General features: G+C 44.3%; 1 long non-coding RNA gene across 1 annotated transcript; it reads right to left on the minus strand.

Annotated features, from left to right (window-relative positions):
* Positions 1 to 1,459: 1,459 nt before the first annotated feature.
* LOC145348373 (uncharacterized) lies at positions 1,460 to 18,609 on the minus strand. The gene is made up of 3 exons (XR_013887931.1): positions 18,538 to 18,609; positions 16,923 to 17,040; positions 1,460 to 1,519 (listed from the first exon to the last, which is right to left on the minus strand). It is a non-coding gene; the product is annotated as an uncharacterized LOC145348373 (long non-coding RNA).
* Positions 18,610 to 19,264: the final 655 nt, after the last annotated feature.

Here is a 19,264-nt window from a genome sequence, read left to right on the forward strand (position 1 = left end):
GAAAAGCATGTATATAGCTTTATTCAGCCTTCTTGTTAATCTTCTGCAACGGTGACCAAGTTGGAGAAGCCCTGAGGAAAATGACAATGCGTAACCCTACATTGGATACAATTCCCCAGGTACCTGCAGTGCTTCAATTTCTCGCCCAACTGATTTTTACCTCATGAAATGACTAAAAATCCTAAGTATAGCAGAATCTCAGCAAACTCACTCCCACCTTCATCACTGACCCTACCAAAGGTTCAGAGAGAGGACCTTTACTTTGGAGAGAGTTGGCAGATGTTCATACCTTCTCAGGATAAATTGGTATCCACCTTGAAAATTTTGATACAGGGTCAGGGAGTTAATGGAGGTCCAGAGTGGACATTTCTTTATGTTCCTTCAGGGGGCTGCTCTGAAAATGAGTTTTCTGAACACACAATGCTTCTTCTGTTCAGGGAACTAGATATTAATTCCTGTTCACCAGATGGGCCCAAAGACTACTGCTGTGTTGGCTATGTTGGGCAGCAAGGCGGCACAGTGGCACAGTGCCTCACAGTGCCAGGGACCTGGGTTCACTCCTTGCCTGGGATGACTTGTCTGTGTGGAGTTTTACATATTTATCCTTGTGTCTGCATGGATTTCGTTTGGATGCTCCAGTTTCCTCCCACACTTCAAAGATGGCCAGGTTAGGTTGATTGGCCATGCTAAATTTTAGTGTTGGGGGATTAGCAGGATGAATACGTGGGTTATAGGGATAGGGTCTGGGTAGGATTGTAGTCAATGCAGACTTGATGGGCCAAACGGTCTCCTTCTGCACTGTAGGAATTCTATGGTCATGCCATCAAGTGTTCCTGTGCTAGTTTCAGATATACAGAATCATTACCCAGCCTCCCCTTTCCCATTTTAATGGCCACGTTTGGCATGAGTAGAAGCACTATCGTCAACAACCATCATTAATACATAAAGCTAGGCCAGAACCCAACCTAATACCCACCAAAGTCATAGCAGGAGTAAACTAGAAGGTTCAAAGATTTTCAACTCTTTTGTTTGTTCAATTGTTGGATTAAATATGCCCAAATTTAAACTTATCCACACCCCAAAATCCATTTAAAAAGGTTTTCCAGCAGAAATATGACAAATCAGCCATGATCAGAGTGAATAGTGGAGCAGGCTTAAAGCCAAATGCCCTCCTCCTGTTCCTATCCTCTATATCTATGTCTAAATGGATTATGGTAAGATGTTGGGCTTTCCTAATCTGTTTTAATTACATTAATTGTTTGCTTACTGATCCATCAGAGGCATCTGAGCCCAGGATCATGAAAGATTGAGTACAATTGCAACTGCTAGAAATTGTAATACTGTACCTATATCATGGATTGAAAAAGTTAGATCCTTGGATGTTGCACTTCCTAATGCATTCGTGGCTTGCACCCAAACCTTGTATAGCGAAACCTTTTCAAGTTTATCTCCAGGGACAGTGACATTGCTTGTTGTAGGAAATGTTGTAGAAAATATCTGTTTGTTACCTGTTATTTCACTGTAAAGATAAGATGATACAGAACTCATAATGTGGCAGTGTGGGAAAGAAATGTACTTTTGCTTTGAACACAAACAAAATGGAACAAATTTTCTTATGTGGAAAAAAAAGCCAAACACAACAATCCTATATCATAAAGCTAAGATTTCTTTTGATTCTACATCATGAGATTCACATCATAGCTTAAATGGGACGTGCAATGAAAAGGACATCTCCTAGGCTCATCTGAAAACACCAACAAGTGGCCAGAACCATTTTCATGGTCAGGCTTTATTTTACTATTTAAGGTTAGTTGCCAGTGCTTTGCTTTAAAGATAAGAAACACTTGTATTTATATATAGCCATCAAAATATCCTAAAGTACTTCACAATCAATTTAGAAACAGAATACAATAGATACTGGAAATCTGAAAAAAGGAGCAAATGGCAGAAATGCTCAGTAGGTATAGTTGTATCTGTGAAGAGAGAAGCAAAATGATTATTGTCTGATGGCTCTGACATCCATCATTATGAAATGCTTCAAAAGGTTAGTCATGGCACTGATCAATTCCGGCCTTCCAGATTGTCTAGATCCACTACAGTTCGTCAACTGCAACAGGTTCAAAGCAGATACCATCTCCCTGACCCTGCACTAAACCCTGGAACACCTAGACAGCCAAGACACCTATGTCAGACTCCTATTTATTGACTACATCTCAGCTTTCAACATCATTATTCTTACAAAACTCATGTCCAAACTCCGTGGCCTTTGTCATCATTTTGACTTGGCTCTGATGATGGTCATCCAGATTCAAAATGTTGATTCTATTCTCTTTCCATGTAAGCCACTGGAGACCCCCAGAGCCCATTATGCTTCGCTCTTGAAAACTTGGTTTGGATTTTCAGTGAATGATGACAAGTGTGAGGTTGTCCACTTTGGTAGGAATAATGGTAGGAAGGACTACCACTTACATGGCGAAAAGCTGCAGCAGGCGACAGTGCAGAGGGACCGCGGGGTCCTTGTGCATGAGTCGCAAAAACCCAGCCTGCAGGTGCAGCAGGTGGTCAGGAAGGCTAATGGGATGCTGGCCTTCATAGTGAGGGGGATTGAATACAAAAGTAGGGAGGTCTTGCTGCAACTGTACAGGGCACTGGTGAGGCCGCAGCTGGAGTACTGTGTGCAGTTTTGGTCGCCGCACTTACGCAAGGATATTTTGGCCTTGGAGGGAGTGCAGAGGAGGTTCACTAGGCTGATACCCGAATTGAGGGGGTTGAGCTCTGAGGAGAGGCTGAATAAACTAGGCTTATACTCGTTGGAGTTTAGAAGGATGAGGGGAGATCTCATTGAGATGTACAAGATGATGAATGGGATGGATAGGATAGAAGTGGAGAGGCTCTTCCTGCTCAGAGAGGACAGTAGGACTAGGGGGCACAGCCTCAAGATAAGGGGGGGAGGCAGTTTAGAACGGAGTTGAAGAGGAACTTCTTCACTCAAAGCGTGGTAAATCTCTGGAATTCTCTGCCCGTTGAAGTGGTGGGGGCTGCCTCGCTAAACATATTTAAGATGCGGGTAGATAGGTTTTTGATAGGTAAGGGGATTAAGGGTTATGGGGAGAAGGCGGGAAAGTGGAACTGAGCCACTTCAGATCAGCCATGATCTTATTGAATGGTGGGGCAGGCTCGAAGGGCTAGATGGCATACTCCTGCTCCTATTTCTTACGTTCTTATGACTCACCCACCCATGTGGTTCCACTGGCGTGTGATCACATTGTCTTTGTATGGGGACCTGCAGGGTGGGATTTCAGTGAGAATATCTTTCCTCATTGCATCTCCAACACAGAGTGACAGAAACCAGGGCACAATACATAAATTAAAGGGCTGTTTCTGTTGAACCATACTATATGTCAAAAAGCTATAGAGGAATACCTCTCCTTTGCGACTAGATCCCAAATTTCCCAAACTGCAAATTGGTAAGGATAGGCAACTACAACACTTCCATAATCATCCTTAACATCGGTGACCCACAAGGCTGTGTCCTCAGCGGGCGGGCGGGGGGGGGGGGGGGGGGGGGCGCGGGGGGGCGGCGGCCGGGCGGGGCGGGGGGGTGGGGCGGGGGGGGTGGAGGTGGAATAGATGGGACAGAGATAAAATTTAGAAAGGGGGAGAAATGGTGAGGAAGGGGGATAAGAAAGTTGGAGGGGGGAAGAAAAACGAAGAAAGACAATAAAGAAATAAAAAAAGGTAGAGAACAATTTTACTTGCACCTCTTTCAATTTGGTGTATTGCATTCGCTGCTCCCAATATGGTCTCCTCTTTATTGGAAAGACCAAACATAGACTGGGTGATCGCTTTGCTGAGAACCTTCGGTCTGTGTGAAATCAGGACCCTGACCTTCCAGTTGCTTACCATTTTAACACACGATCCTGCTCCCATCCCACATGTCTGTCCTTGGCCTGCTGCAATGTTCCAGTGAAGTTCAACAAACTAGAGGAACAGCATCTCATCTTCCAGCTAGGAACTTCACAGCCTTCCGGTCTCAATATCAAATTCAACAACTTCAGATGATTAGCTCTATCCCAGCTCGACCCCTTTGTTTTTATTGTATTTTTAAAATGTTTTACTGTTTTCTCTACCTTTTTTTTAAATTGTCTTTCTTCATTTTTCTTCCCCCCCCCCCTTCCCCCCCACCCCTTCCCTCCCCCCTTTCCCCCCCCACGTCCTCCCCCTACGTCCTCCCCACAGGAGTAGGCCATCTAGCCCTTCGAGCCTGCCCCGCCATTCAATAAGATCATGGCTGATCTGTCGTGGCTCAGTTCCACATTCCCGCCCTCTCCCCATAACCCTTAATCCCCTCTCTTATCAAAAACCCATCAACCCGCGTCTTAAAAATATTTAGCGAGGCAGCCTCCACCACTTCAACGGGCAGAGAATTCCAGAGATTCACCACCCTTTGAGTGAAGAAGTTCCTCCTCAACTCCGTTCTAAACCGCTCCCCCTTTATCTTGAGGCTGTGCCCCCTAGTCCTACTATCCTTTCTGAGCGGGAAGAGTCTCTCCACCTCTATCCTATCCATCCCATTCATCATCTTATACGTCTCAATGAGATCTCCCCTCATTCTTCTAAACTCTAACGAGTACAAGCCTAGTTTATTCAGCCTCTCCTCATAGCTCAACCCCCTCAACTCCGGCATCAGCCTAGTAAACCTCCTCTGCACTCCCTCCAAGGCCAAAATATCCTTGCGTAACTGCGGCACCCAAAACTGCACACAGTACTCCAGCTGCGGCCTCACCAATGCCCTATACAGCTGCAGCAAGACCTCCCTACTTTTATATTCAATCCCCTTCGCTATGAAGGCCAGCATCCCATTCGCCTTCCTGACCACCTGCTGCACCTGCAAGCTGGGTTTTTGCGACTCATGCACAAGGACCCCGAGGTCCCTCTGCACCGTCGCCTGCTGCAGTTTTTCGCCACATAGGTAATAATCCTTCCTACCATTATTCCTACCAAAGTGGACCACCTCGCACTTGCCAACATTAAATTCCATTTGCCAGTTCCTGGCCCATTCGCCCAGCCTATCTAGATCCTTCTGCAGACTCTCCACACCCTCCGCACAATTTGCCGTTCCACCAATCTAGGTGTCATCAGCAAATTTCGACACCCTACACTCGGATCCCTCCTCCAGATCATCTATATAAATGGTAAATAGCTGAGGCCCCAGCACCGACCCCTGGGGCACTCCACTAGTCACCATCCACCAATCCGAATAGCACCCATTGACCCCCACTCTCTGCCTCCTATTTGACAACCAATCCTCTATCCACGCTAACACCCTACCCCCAACTCCATGTCCCCTGACCTTCTGCAATAACCTCTTGTGAGGTACCTTGTCAAACGCCTTCTGAAAATCAAGAAAGACCACATCCACCGGCTCTCCTCTATCCACCGCCCTAGACACATCCTCATAGAACTCCAGTAAATTTGTCAGACACGACTTCCCTTTAATGAAACCGTGCTGCGTCTGCTCTATCAAGCAATTCCTCTCAAGATGCCTCACTATTGAAGTTGATAAAGAAGGGGAGGAGAAACTATGAAGCTGGGCTAGCGCTTAATATAAAAAAGGATAGCAAGAGTTTTTATAAATATATAAAAAGGAAGAGGCTGGCTAGGGTGAACGTTGGTCCTTTAGAGGATGAGAAGGGGGACTTAGTGGTAGGGGATGGGGAAATGGCTGAGGTCTTGAATAACTTTTTTGTTTCTGTCTTCACGGAGGAGGACGTGAATAATTTGCCGGATGTTAGAGATGGAAAGGTGGTAGGACTGGAGGGTCTCGATGACATTACTGTTACTAGAGAGGCGGTGCTCGACAGACTGGAGGGGCTGATTGTGGACAAGTCCCCAGGACCGGGTGGAATGCATCCGAGGGTCCTGAAAGAAATGGCGGAGGTGATAGTGGATGCCTTTGTGGTTATTTTCCAGACGTCGCTGGATTCCAGGGAAGTGCCGGAAGATTGGAAAACGGCTAATGTTACACCGTTGTTTAAGAAGGGTGCCAGGCAAAAGGCGGGGAATTATAGGCCGGTTAGTTTAACGTCTGTGGTAGGTAAAATGTTAGAATCCGTCATCAAGGAGGAAATAGCGAGGCATCTTGAGGGGAACTGCTTGATAGAGCAGACGCAGCACAGTTTCGTTAAAGGGAAGTCGTGTCTGACAAATTTATTGGAGTTCTATGAGGATGTGTCTAGGGCGGTGGATAGAGGAGAGCCGGTGGATGTGGTCTTTCTTGATTTTCAGAAGGCGTTTGACAAGGTACCTCACAAGAGGTTATTGCAGAAGGTCAGGGGGCATGGAGTTGGGGGTAGGGTGTTAGCGTGGATAGAGGACTGGTTGTCAAATAGGAGGCAGAGAGTGGGGGTCAATGGGTGCTATTCGGATTGGCGGATGGTGACTAGTGGAGTGCCCCAGGGGTCGGTGCTGGGGCCTCAGCTATTTACCATTTATATAGATGATCTGGAGGAGGGAACCGAGTGTAGGGTGTCGAAGTTTGCTGATGACACCAAAATTGGTGGAAAGGCAAATTGTGCGGAGGGTGGTGAGAGTCTACAGAAGGATCTAGATAGGCTGGGCGAATGGGCCAGGAAATGGCAAATGGAATTTAATGTTGGCAAGTGCGAGGTGGTCCACTTTGGTAGGAATAATGGTAGGAAGGATTATTACTTACGTGGAGAAAAACTGCAGCATGCGACGGTGCAGAGGGACCTCGGGGTCCTTGTGCCTGAGTCGCAAAAACCCAGATTGCAGGTGCAGCAGGTGGTCAGGAAGGCGAATGGGATGCTGGCCTTCATAGCGAGGGGGATTGAATATAAAAGTAGGGAGGTCTTGCTGCAGCTGTATAGGGCATTGGTGAGGCCACAGCTGGAGTACTGTGTGCAGTTTTGGTCGCCGTACTTACGCAAGGATATTTTGGCCTTGGAGGGAGTGCAGAGGAGGTTTACTAGGCTGATGCCGGAGTTGAGGGGGTTGAGCTATGAGGAGAGGCTGAATAAATTAGGCTTGTATTCGTTAGAGTTTAGAAGAATGAGGGGAGATCTCATTGAGACGTATAAGATGATGAATGGGATGGATAGGATAGAGGTGGAGAGACTCTTCCCGCTCAGAAAGGATAGTAGGACTAGGGGGCACAGCCTCAAGATAAAGGGGGAGCGGTTTAGAACGGAGTTGAAGAGGAACTTCTTCACTCAAAGGGTGGTGAATCTCTGGAATTCTCTGCCCGTTGAAGTGGTGGAGGCTGCCTCGCTAAATATTTTTAAGACGCGGGTTGATGGGTTTTTGATAAGAGAGGGGATTAAGGGTTATGGGGAGAGGGCGGGAATGTGGAACTGAGCCATGACAGATCAGCCATGATCTTATTGAATGGCGGGGCAGGCTCGAAGGGCTAGTTGGCCTACTCCTGCTCCTATCTCTTATGTTCTTATGTTATGTTCTTATGTTCTTATTCTAACATTTTACCTACAACAGACATTAAACTAACAGGCCTATAATTCCCTGCCTTTTGCCTGGCACCCTTCTTAAACAACGGCGTAACATTAGCCGTTTTCCAATCTTCCGGCACTTCCCCGGAATCCAGCGACGTCTGGAAAATAACCACCAAGGCATCCACTATCACCTCCTCCATTTCTTTCAGAACCCTTGGATGCATTCTATCCGGTCCTGGGGACTTGTCCACAATCAGCCCCTCCAGTCTGTCGAGCACCGCCTCTCTCGTAACAGTAATGTCATTAAGACTCTCCAGTCCTACCACCTTTCCATCTCTAACACCCGGCAAATTATTCACGTCCTCCTCCGTGAAGACAGAAACAAAAAAGTTATTCAAGACCTCAGCCATATCCCCATCCCCTACCACTAAGTCCCCCTTCTCATCCTCTAAGGGACCAACGTTCACCCTAGCCAGCCTCTTCCTTTTTATATATTTATAAAAACTCTTGCTATCCTTTTTTATATTAAGCGCTAGCCCAGCTTCATAGTTTCTCCTACCCTTCTTTATCAACTTCTTTGTCAATCTTTGTTGACATTTAAACCTCTCCCAATCCTCTTCTCGCCCACTACTCTTAGCTACTCTAAACGCCTCCGCTTTTAATTTAACACTTTCCTTCACCTCCTTCGTTATCCACGGCTTATTACCTCTCCTCCTACTGTCCTTTTTGACCATCGGAATAAATTTCCACTGAGCACCAAGAAAGATCTCCTTAAAGATCCTCCACTGCTCCTCAGCAGACCTACCTTCCAACGCGCTCCCCCAGTCCACATTCGCCAATTCTTCTCTCATCTTACTGTACTCCCCTCTGTTCAAACAAAGGACGCGCGTCCGGGAACCCACTTTCTCCTCCTCCATCTGCACCAGAAACTCCACCATACAATGATCACTCTCCCCAAGAGGATCCTTCACCTCAAGGTCCCTAATTCTACCCGCCTCATTACATAACACCAGATCCAAGATAGCTTGCTCCCTCGTCGGCTCCAACATACACTGTTCAAGGAAACAATCCTGGCAGCATTCCAAGAACTCCTCCTTGAGCCCACCGCATCCAACATGGGTCGACCAATCAATATGCAGATTGAAATCCCCCATAACTACGGCCGTCCCATTCCTGCACGCCGCACTTATTTGCGCATTAACAGCCCGCCCCACCTCCAGATCATTATTCGGGGGCCTATAGACGACACCCACCAGCGTCTTCCTCCCTTTGCTGTTCCTAATCTCTACCCTATCCCCCCTACTTCATCCCCCTTCCCTTAGCTTTTCTCCCCCTTTTCTAAATTTTACCTCTGTCCCATCCATTCCACTCCCCTCTCATTTTAGCCTCTCTGCTGTTTGGCCATTCACACCCTTTATTCTCTCTATGGACAGCCATTAGCAGTTTTTTCCCCTGGTTTCTGTGGCTATGACTCATCTTTCATTCCCTCCCCCTGCAGCATAAATATCTCCCACGATCTCTGCCTTTTAGCTTTGACACAGGGTCATCTGGACTCAAAACGTCAGCTCTTTTCTTTCCTTACAGATGCTGCCAGGCCTGCTGAGATTTTCTAGCATTTTCTTCTTTGCTATCGGAACTGTAGCAGTGCCAGTATGTGAGAATATGAATATGTTTTTATGCTTTTGTTCTTAATAGTGACTCCACTATAACATGGAAAGGATTTAGCCAAATCATACTCTCAAAAAAACATTTTTCCCCTATTTCTGTCATGTTCTCAAACATCCTTCTCAAAACAATACATTTTTGAAACATTGGTTGTGATCACAGCAAGTGTGGGGCAGGGGACGTGACTGCATCCACCAGAAGATTGCTCACATGAGAAGATAGTTCAGAAGTTGATAAATAACGATTTGGGGTCGCTGTGACCAGAAACTTAATGGGAGCACTTATAACAACAGGTTAGAGACTGGGCATTCTAAAGTGAGTGAGCCACCTTTTAACTAGCCACAGCATTTACAAAGCATAAATCAAGAGTATTATGGAATACTTCTCAATTGCCTGGACATTTGCAACTCCAAAAACATTCAAAATCATCCAAGACAAAGCAGCTCCCCTATCTACTTTAAACATTTTACTCCCTCCAACACTGGCACAGTGGTGATGCACTACAGCACCTCCCAAACTTCTACCAATCTTCATTTTACAATTTTTAATTGACCTAGCCTCAACAGTTTTTTGTTGATTCTTAGAATTACAGAAAGGTTACAGCATAGAAGGCCATTCAGCCCATCGTGCCTGTTTGTTCTCTGAATGAGCAATTCACCTTTTGCTACTCCCTTGCCTTCTCACCACACTGATGCATATTCTTTTTTTTTCATCTAATAATCCAATTCCTTCTTGAATGCCTCAGTTGAACCTGCCTCTACCACATTCACAGGCAGTGCATTCCAAATTTTAACAACTTGCTGCATGAAAATACTTCTCCTCATGTTACTTTTTTTTTGCCAATTACATAAATCTGTGCCCTCTGGTTTTCAATCCTTCCACCAGTGGGAACAGTTCCTCTCTATCTACTCTGTCCAGCCCCCTCATGATTTTGGACACCTCTGTCAAATCTCCTCTCAATATTCTCTCCTCCAATCTCTCTACAAAGTTTCTCATCCCTGGAACCATTCTCGTGAATCCTTTCTGTACCCTCCTACCACGTTCTCAGGGAGAGATAGGGGCACAGTGGTAATGTCACTGACTTAGTAATTCAGAGGCCCAGGATAATGCTCCGAAGACACGGGTTCAAATCCCACCGTGGCAACTGGTGGAATTTAAATTCAAGTTAATAAAATCTGGAATTGAAAAGCTACTATCAGTAATAGTGACCATGAGACCATTGTTGATTGCTGTAAAAGCCCATCTGATTCACCAATGTCCTTTAGAGATGGAAATTTGCTCTCCTTGCCTGGTTTAGTAGCCTATATGTGACTCCAGATCTATTGCAATGTGGTTGACTATTAGCAAGCCCATCAGCCCAATGGCAATTAGGGAGGGACAACAAATCCCGGTTGTCTGCACATGCATAATACCTCCCTCCACAGGCTGTCTGGTGAATTGCCCTGCCCACAGCCTCTCTGGCCAGAACCAGAGTACAAAATTTTGCAGACAGATTGCATAAGCTTGGGCATGAAAACTTGCCCAAAAATTGGATCTGGAACTCTCCCAGTTTCATACCCACCCGACACTTAGAAAAAAATCTCAAAATTCCACCCAAAGGGCCCGATTTTACCATCACATTGTGCCCGTTTTCGGGTGTGAAAACTTGGCTAAGTTGGGCGTGAGGCAGATAGTGATCATAAATCCACGCTGACTGTCTGATCCTGCCACTCTAAATGCTCTGCCATAAAGTCATTGATAATGGATTCAAGATTTTTCCCCATGGCTGATGTTAAGCTCACTGGTCTATAATTCCCTGTTTTCTCTCTACCTCCCTTTCTGAATAATGGAGAGACATTGGCTACCCTCCAATCTGCAGGGAATGTCCAGAGTCTACAGAATCCTGGATGACCACCAATGCATCCACTATTTCCAAAACCACTTCCTTACGTACTCTGGGATGTAGATTATCAGGCCCTGGGGATTTATCCGCCTTCAATCCCACTAATTTTTCCAGCACCATTTTTCTACTAAAATTGATCTCAGTTATTCGTCGATCGGAGCTGCAGGTTTTGGGTGCATTAAGCCCGCCCACAGTCTTGTGCAGCGCGATTCGGAATCGCTGCTATTTACAGGCAGAATGCATATGGGGGCGCCTGAGAACAGATCTAAAAGTCAGATCTGAAACACTCCCACTTTCAGGTCCACCCAGCACTTAGAATCTCAATAGTAAAATAGGGCTCAAGGAGCCTATAGAGAGGTAGAGATAGCTTATGTAAATAGGCAAAAGTTTGACAGATGGAATATAAAGTTGGAAAATTTGAAGTTAAGCATGGAGGGATTTGGTGTCCTCGTGCATGAATCACAAAAAGCTTGCATGCAAGTTCAGAAGGTAATAGAGAAAGCAAATTGAATGTTGGCCTTTATTTCAAAGGGAATGGAGTGTAAAAAATTGGGAAGTCTTGCTAAAACTATACAAGGCATTAGTTAAACCACACTTGATAATGTGAACTGTTTTGGCCCCCTAATCTAGGGATATATACACTGATATTGGGGGCAGTCCAGAGAAGGTTCACTCAGTTGATCTTGGGTGTGGAGGGATTTTCATATGAGGAGAGGTTGAGTGTGTTGTGCCTTGTACTCATTGAAGTCTAGAAGAATGAAAGGTGACCCTATTGAGACGTATGGGATTCTGAGGGGGCATGACAGGGTAGATGCTGAGAGGATGTTTTTCCTTGTGGGAGAGTCTGGGACCAGAGGGCATGACCTCAGTAAGGGGTCTCCCATTTTAAAAGAGGAGGAATTCTTTATTGCAGAGAATTTGGTAAATTTTGATAAATTCGTTGGATTCCCTGGAATCCAGCGAATTTACCAAAATTTGCTGGATTCCGGGGAAATGCCGGAAGATTGGAAAACGACTAATGTTACGCAGCTGTTTAAAAAAGGTGGCAGGCAAAAGGCAGGGAATTATAGGCCGGTTAGTTTAACGTCTGTAGTTGGAAAAATGCTTGAATTCGTCATCAAAGAAGAAATAGCGAGGCACCTGGAAAGGGATGGTTTGATAGAGCAGACGCAGCACGGATTCGTTAAGGGGAAGTTGTGTTTGACGAATTTATTGGATTTCTATGAGGATGTGACTAGTGCGGTAGACAGAGGGGAACCGATGGATGTGGTGTTTCTAGATTTTCAAAAGGCATTTGATAAGGTGCCTCACAAAAGGTTGCTACAGAAGGTTAGGGTTCATGGAGTTGGGGATAAGGTGTTAGCGTAGATAGAGGATTGGTTGTCTAATAGGAGGCAGAGAGTTGGTATCAATGGGTGCTATTATATTATAAAGGGGAGGCGGTTTAGAACGGAGTTGAGGAGGAACTTCTTCACTCAAAGGGTGGTGAATCTCTGGAATTCTCTGCCCGTTGAAGTGGTGGAGGCTGCCTCGCTAAATATTTTTAAGAAGCGGGTTGATGGGTTCTTGATAAGAGAGGGGATTAAGGGTTATGGGGAGAGGGCGGGAAAGTGGAACTGAGCCACAACAGATCAGCCATGATCTTATTGAATGGCGGGGCAGGCTCGAAGGGCTAGATGGCCTACTCCTGCTCCTATTTCTTATGTTCTTATGTTCTTATGTTATTCTGATTGGCGGTTGGTGACTAGTGGAGTGCTGCAGGGATCGGTGCTGGGGCCTCAGCTATCTACCATTTATATAGATGAGATCTGGAGGAGGGGGCTGAGTGTAGGGTGACGAAACTTGCTGATGACACAAAGATGAGTGGAAAAGCAAATTGCGCGGAGGGTGCGGAAAGTCTGCAGAGGGATCTAGATAGGTTGAGCGAGTGGGCGAGGACCTGGCAGATGAAGTACAATGTTAGCAAGTGTGAGGTTATCCACTTTGGCAGAAATAATAGCAGGAGGGATTACTATTTAAAGGGCGAAAAGCTGCAGCATGCTATGGTGCAGAGGGACCTGGGGGTCATTGTGCATGAGTCGCAAAAACCCAGTCTGCAGGTGCAGCAGGTGATCAAGAATGCGAATGGTACGCTGGCCTTTATAGCGAGGGGGATAGAATATAAAAGCAGGGAGGTCTTGCTGCAACTGTACAGGGCACTGGTGAGCCGCAGCTGGAGTACTGTGTGCAGTTTTGGTCACCGCACTTGCGCAAGGATATATTGGCCTTGGAGGGAGTGCCAAGGAGGTTCACTAGGCTGATACCGGAGATGAGGGGCTTGGACTATGAAGAGAGACTAAATAGACTGGGTCTGTATTCGTTGGAGTTTAGAAGGATGAGGGGGGATCTTATAGAGACGTATAAGGTAATGAGAGGTATGGATAGGGTAGAGATAGAGAGATTCTTCCCGCTTAGAAAGGATAGCAGGACTAGAGGGCACAGCCTCAAGATAAGGTGGGGGGGGGCAGTTTAGATCGGAGTTGAGGAGGAACTTCTTCACTCAAAGGGTGGTGAATCTCTGGAATTCTCTGCCCGTTGAAGTGGTGGAGGCTACCTCGCTAAATATATTTAAGTCATGGGTAGATAGGTTTTTGACAGACAAGGGAATTAAGGGTTATGAGGAGAGAGCGGGAAAGTAGAACTGATCCACTTCAGATCAGCCATGATCTTATTGAATAGCGGGGCAGGCTCGAAGGGCTAGATGGCCTACTCCTGCTCCCATTTCTTATGTCCTTATGTTCTTAGAGAGCTGTAGAGGTTGGATCATTAAGTATGTTCAATGTTGAGATAGATTTTTTAATAGTAAGGGAATTAAGGGTTATGGGGATAAGATGGGAAAGTGGAGCTGAAGATTATCATATCAGATCAGTCACGTTCTCATTGAATGGCAACAGAGCAGACTCAATGGGCCGAATGGCCCACTTATGGTCTATGGTCTTATGTAAATAGTGTAAGCGGTAGCTTCCCCAGCCATTTCTTGTGGCTGTCTGCTCTAAGGACCCACTGCGTGAACAAAGAACAAATTTATTCTGCCTTGGTTTTAAGAAGTTCATCAAATAATGCAGCACCTTTGCTCGCAGTGATACAGTAAAATCATTTTAAGAGCTTCTGTTTCATTGCAAATGAGCCAGTAATTGAGGTTAATTACCAGAGGAACTGATGGTTAACACTTCATCAGCTCTTCTTGCAATCAGTACTTCACATACAACTGACGTGCAGAGTTCGGTTTTGTGGCTAACGTTATCCTGGCCTCAAATAAAATTTTAAAAAAGAACACCTAGAAGTGTTAGAAACAGTAACATAAATGAATCCTAACGCAGTGAGAAACTCGTTGCTCAGTGACCAAATTACCACCTGTGAATGCAGAATATTTTTTGGGTTTTGTGGGTAGAATTTCTCTGGCCACAAAGAACATTTCCGTAGAAAGATGCTACAAGTGCCAGTAATAAGGAAAGTTTCAGTCTAAAAACAAAACATACGCAAAATGAGAAAGAACAGCTAGAATTTAATGCTAATTCTAATCCCTTGTGAGGTATGCATATTATTAATCAACTAAAAGGAAAACTTAAAAGTTCAAGTAGACATTGTAATAGGCTATCCAAAAAACTGAAACATAATTAATGCAACAAGTAACCCCATGGCATAGTAGATTTTAATTAAGAAGAAATAGATAAATGAATAAATTGCTAAGTGAGTAAATGAAACATGTTGTCTAAGATTAAAGCATGATCACTATAGGAAAATCTTGTGTTTGATCATTGGTTTGTGATGAGTTGGTGGATCCTGGCTGGGCCAGTGATGGGAACTGCAACATATGTCCTCAGTACTAATGGCCTAAGAAGGGGAAAAGTGTTGAGTCTGATGGAAGGTCATGCTGATTTGAAACGTTGGCTCTATTCTCTCTCCACAGATGCTGTCAGACCTGCTGAGATTTTCCAGCCTTTTCTGTTTTGATCGTGAAGGGGAAAACACAACTTGGAATTCCCTCTGGGAACACTTTTTCTAGTGGCTGCTGTTGAAAAATCTACATGTCAGGCAAGGACAGGTATAGGCTCAACTCAGTGATTTCCCTGATGCTGAGATTCACTATCACGCAGATCACAATATTCAGCATGGGATTCTAGATGATGGAGGTGGGGGACAGAAAATCATTACAAATAAATGTTAAGAATATTAGTTGTTATGAAGTGCTGATTGTGTGAAAGGGCAAAGGATAATCAGGATAGTTACAAAGAGTGCACCTATAGGCCCCAAAGGTCCACCTGCTGAAACATGCTATTTTTACACTAATGGCAAATGAATTGCACCATTCGGAGAATTGGATCAGTTTATTATTATCCATTAACATAAATATTGAGAATATAGCTCCATCATTCAATAGAGGACTCTCTTGACAAATTTCTCAACTAGTACATCAAGGAAAGGGAGTTCATTGGACTGCTTCATTTCAAAGGTAATTTTGAGAGCAGGATGGAGTCCATAAAGGCATGAAAGGAAATTGTCCCATGTTTCTGCAGATTTAAATATGGCAAACATACCATCCACATGTCAGAAATTTGGAAGCGGTAGGAGGTTAGATGTCATTCCATTAAAGACATGTTTATCATGTAACCCAACAGAGATATTTTGGGGAGCTGGGCCTGAAAGGGAACCCATGGCAACATCATCTATTTGGGCATACATGGTGTTGTTAAAATTGAATTCAACTGTATGAGTTGGCAAATTCATAGGTTTGATGAATACTGATTCATGCAGTGTTAGCAGTTCTGGACTGCCATGATATAATGCTGCAGTGCAAATATCCATGGTTTTCTTAAGTGGAACATTGGTGAATAGGCTACAAAGATCAAATGAGCTCATAGAAATAGCATTGCTATTGATGTGCATGTCCTCAACGTTCTTCACAAATGTCCTTCACCGTGTATGTGGAAAACTTGCTCAAAACTGGTTGTAGCAATTCATACAACCATTTGGCCAATTCATATCATGCAGAACTGATCATAAATAATATGGGACGTGAATGTGTTGTATGTCTAGGGCAGACCATACATATATGGATAAATCCTATATAACATCAGTCAACACTCCTACACAAGTCCAACAAACACTTTTTTAGCTGTCCATTTTGTTTTATTCGTTCAGGGAATGTAAGCATTGCTATGTCCTTGACTGAATGGTTTGCCATGCCATTTCAGAGTCAACCACATTGTTGTGGGTCTATAATCACATGCAGGCCAGACCAGGTAAGGGTGGTAGATTTCCTTCTCTCGAGGACATTAGTGAACCAGATCAGTTTTTACGACAATCGACAATGGTCATCATTAGACTTTTAAATTCCAGATTTTTATTGAATTCAAATTTCACTAAGTGCTGCAGTGGGATTTGTTTATACATTTAATTCCCTCCACTCCAGACAAGGCTATTTACATGGAAGCTGTGGGAATACTGGGGCAGGGTAGGTGGTCTCAGACAGCAGACATAGAATCATAATATCCCTACAGTGTAGAAATAGGCCATTCAGCCCATCAAGTCTCAACCAACCACAATCCCTCCCAACCCCTATCCCTGTAACCTCATGTATTTACCATGCTGGTCCCCGTGACACTAAGTGGCGATTTAACATGGCCAATCAACCTAACCTTAAACCCATGCAAACATAAGAATGTGCAAACTCCGCACAGACAGTGATCCAAGCCAGGAATTAAACTCGAGTCCATGGAGCTGTGAGGCAGCAGTACTAGTAACCACTGCACTACCGTGCATCTTAATCAAATCACCGATACTGTATAGTGCATCAAGAACAGACAGCCAACATATAGCTAGCATCTACACATTTTCAAGTTTAGATTGTCTAAATTCTCACTCACTTTTGAACATGAATGGTGTAATCTGTTTTCAGTAATGTTTGTTTTCCTGCTGTCCAAGTGCATGTCATATTGTTATATCTCCAGATACAGATCAGATCTTTTGGCTGGTCTGGTGGATCTAACAATGAAAATCAGAGCAATGTTAAAATCCTTACATAATTTGAGATAACATCAATTTTTAAGGGAGAGCTAGATAGATTCTTGATTAACAAGGAGGTGAAAGGTTATGGGGGGTGAGCAGAAAGTGGGGCTGAAGTTGTAATCAGATCAACTGTTGACTTATTGAATGGCAGAATAGACTTGAGGGGCCAAGTGACCCACTCCTGCTCCTAATTTTTTTTTGTTTGTAGGTATGTGAAAACACAGAACATAGGAAATAGGAGCAGGAGTAAGTCATTCAGCTCCTCAAGCCCACTCTGTCGTTCAATAAGATCATGGGTTGATCTGGCTGTGGCCTTAACTCCACACTCCTGCCTGCACCCATAACCCTCAACTCCCTTGTCAATCAAAAATCTATCTAACTCAAGCATTAAATATATTCAATGACTCAGCCTCCATTGCTCTTTGGGGAAAATACCTCCACAGACTCGCACCTCTTTGAGAGAAACAATTTCTCCTCATCTCCGTCCTAATTGAAAGACCCCTAACTTTTAAACTGTTTACTGCAAAGGAGGCAAAAAGTCATTTCCAATGTTTTAATCAAAACATACACAACTTCCTTTTTCTCATCAGTAATTTCATAATTTGGTCTTTTTTCATACAGTTTAAAAGTATCAGGTAGTGGTGTTTGGTGATTCAGTAATGTGCAATAGTTAATTTTAACTCAACACATCCATTGAAAATAGGATGGTCGTGACATTAAAATGACTATGTGCTGTTTACTCGCCTATTACCACTGCACCACCATATATACTGGGGGCTTTCACTGGACAGTGCAGGAGAACTTCTCTGGATCAGGCTCAAGCCTCATTTCAGTGCAAAGCTCACATTCCTCAGATTTAATTAGGATCAATTTTTTGCACAATAGGGCAGACAACAGACCTTGTGCAATCCACCAGGTTAAAACACATGCTGAAAATGAAAAAGATAATTTTTGAATACCAGGAGGTGCAGAAGCATTCCTCCGGGCTCTACAAGTATAATGTAGGCTGCCACTGCCCCAGAAACACCCTTTCCCTCCGTGATTGGCTCTGCCCAGACCTACACGTTGGACTGTGCGCTATCAAATATTGTATCAGCCTGGGGCCAGCAAGCTACAGCGAGATGCCCAATCAGATGGTAGCATGCCAATTTTCAAAAGTAACTAGCTTCCCACTTGCAGAAACGGACTGCTTTCTACCCTCTGCTTATCCGTTCCATGCTCGGAATTAAAGTCTACCTGTGTTTACTGTTCTGTTCCGGCTTGGTTTCCTTGCATTATATTACACAGGGCCTTCAACCTAGCAGCCTGAATCAGGTGCAAGTATTCATTACTGCATTCAAATCGAGCACCCAAGACTTAACATTTACTGTCGTACTCCTGTGTGCTTCATCCCAGACAGGAAAGCAAATGCAAAGTGAGAGTCACGTTGCACATCACTAGGAAGCCATAGTAGGCAATGGGAGAAATACTTACAGCCAGATTGAAGACTTGCTGCAGAGAGAAACCTCCTTTTCCCATCAATGCACTCAACGTAGCAGAATATTGTGGAGTCTTGGGTTGTAACATTGACCATCCAATAGTGGGCAGCAGTTTTATTAAAGCGCTCCATTTGTATTTTTTTTTCATTTGTATGCAGTTCAAATTTATTGATGTTGCAGTTCTGTTCCATAGACATACAGGTGATCGAAATGTTGGAGCCAACCAGGAAAACAGGAGCTGGCTTTACCAGGACTTTACCAGGGCACTGTATAATAGAGAGACCTGAAATTTAAAGAAATCACACACAAGGTTTAACTTTTCTGAATGTAATTTATGAGCAGGCTTTCTGTCTAATATTTCCATTTTATCAAGGCACCATGTGATAGGATTATATAAAGGAGGAGTTTGCAGCAACACCCACTTCCTGCAAAATAAATAAAAGAAACCTGCAGTAATATTCAATGCTAGAAGGATGTTTGTCTTAATTCTATCTTATCGTGGACATTCTATGCTGGATTGGGAAGTGTGATGATCTCGCACTCCAGAACACAAAATTCTTACAACATTAAAACTGTCACAATATGCTTAACTTACTGAACATTGGGCACCGTACTTATGCAAGGATATTTTGGCCTTGGAGGGAGTGCAGAGGAGGTTTACTAGGCTGATGCCGGAGTTGAGGGGGTTGAGCTATGAGGAGAGGCTGAATAAATTAGGCTTG

This window comes from Carcharhinus amblyrhynchos, chromosome 9 (genome assembly GCF_965287045.1).
Source record: "Carcharhinus amblyrhynchos chromosome 9, sCarAmb.v2.hapA, whole genome shotgun sequence".
NCBI lineage: Eukaryota > Metazoa > Chordata > Chondrichthyes > Carcharhiniformes > Carcharhinidae > Carcharhinus > Carcharhinus amblyrhynchos.